Genomic DNA, 2,196 nt, shown 5'->3' on the forward strand with positions numbered 1-2,196 from the left:
TTTATGAGTTAAACTCCAATATTATCATTATTTTTTTGCTAAGATTGTTCAGCTTTGGGAGCTCATGCAGGTGGCTCCCATGTCCTTTTGACATGCCCCCATCCTTTTTCAACCACTTCCTTACTTTCTTGCACCACAAGGTGTTCCAAGCTAATTTTATATTTTCCCTACCCCAGCCCTGGAATCAACCGCTTTTGCAAGGAATCCTGATTCCTTTTATTGAAAAATGGTGTGTAGAAACTAAGATCTGAGCTCTAGGTATGCTTATTGCTTCTCAGCCTTTCAGCAGACAGCATTATGAGATATATGTACATATGAAAGTGTTTGCTTCATTTCCAAATCTAACCCACGCTTTAAGTCTCGATTTAGTTGTTATTTGTTCCATAAAATCAACCTTGATACCCCAGCTAGAAGGAATATTTTGCTTTTCTGAATTTGCATAGACCTTCATCTGTATCACTTATTACTTTTTCCCTTGGATTATGTTAATTTATATCTCTACATTTAAGCTGATGCTGAGCTGTAAGTGCCTTGAGAACAGGATTCAGTTTTATTTTTATTTTTTTAAACATGGGACTTTTCATAGTGTTTGCATATAGAATCAGCCATAAAACTAGCTTTTCTTAGATGTTCCACATTTCAAAACAGGTAATTATTTTATTTGTGAAAAGAGAATTAATTTCAAGAAGCATTGTAGATCTTCTCATTACACTTACGCTGTTCAAGAGGAAACAAAGTAAAGCATGCAGGAGAACGTCTATAATATTGTAGATAAAATATACAACTGCCTTCCCTTGTCCCTTACAAAACTCCCTTCTCATAGGAATGATTTACTGATCTTCCAATAATCTAAATTAATTAGTCCAATCTAAACGAGCAGCTATCTTCTTGCTCCCTTAGTGTGTCTTCCAATGTAAAATAGCCATTAGAAATAAAAAGACCAATAAATTTGGGATGGAACTAGTTAAATATTGTAACATATTCATTTTATAAATTAGACTAATATTCATCTTGCTCTTTTAATTATGAGAAATCATCGGCATTTTCACTTTCCTCTCTCCTATTGAGATTTATTTTCCTCTCTTTTTTAATTTTTAGACTATTTATTGAATTAGGCTTTTAAAAACATGTTTTAAAAAAAAGCTTTTGCAGTTTGGTAAGTCTTTTGATATTTTAAAATATTTGCACATACTATCCAAGAAGCCCAGCTGGCCGTATTACCATATACCGTAAAAATGCTTTTGAGATGTCTGTATGTGTGTAGAAAAAAATCTTTTATTGTAAGTTCTAGTTTTCTCTTTTCTCTGTCTCTGAATTGGCAATGTCTTGAAGATCATATTTCACCCTTAGGCTAATTAGAGGTTTATTCAGCCGCCAGTCGAGCATCTTTTTATTTTGTGATTCTAATCTTTTTTATGGCATTAGAGCATACGCTATTGTTTGTGGCAAGGTTGATAAATATCATTGCTCTAAGAATTACCAGAAAATGATCAGTTCATCTTCTCCACTTGCTTCCTCTTCTCAGAGGTGGGTTATTTCACTCCACTTGCAATTCCTTGGAACCTATTTTGACCTTAGTGAAGAGATTCAAAGTGTTCACAACACTCTGGTGCTCAGAATCAAATCCTTCCTGCTCCAACTCTGAATGGTCACTAAACAAAACCAAACAAGTTGCCGTTGAGTCGATTTCTACTCATGGTAACCCCATGTATACAGAGAAAAACTACACTCCATAGACTTTCAAAGACTGTGAACTTTTGGAGAGAGATCACCTGGCCTTTCTTCCAAGGAGACTCTGGGTGGGTTTGACCTCCAATTTTTTTTTTTTAATTGTATTTTAGATGAAGTTTACAGAACAAACTAGCTTCTCATTAAACAGTTAGTACACGTATTGTTTTATGACATTGGTTAACAACCCCACGACACGTCAACACTCTCCCTTCTCGACACTGAGTTCTCTGTTACCAGCTTTCCTGTCCCCTCCTGTCTTCTAGCCTTTGCCCCTGGGCTGGTGTGCCCCTTTAGTCTCATTTTGTTTTACAGGTCTGTCTAATCTTTGGCTGAAGGGTGAACCTCAAGAGTGACTTCATTACTGAGCTAAAAGGGTGTCCAGGGGCCACACTCTCAGGGTTTCTCCAGTCTCTGTCAGGCCAGTAAGTCTGGTCTTTTTTTGTGAGTTAGAATTTTGTTCTACAT

This window comes from Trichechus manatus, unplaced genomic scaffold, assembly GCF_000243295.1.
Source record: "Trichechus manatus latirostris isolate Lorelei unplaced genomic scaffold, TriManLat1.0 scaffold00104, whole genome shotgun sequence".
NCBI lineage: Eukaryota > Metazoa > Chordata > Mammalia > Sirenia > Trichechidae > Trichechus > Trichechus manatus.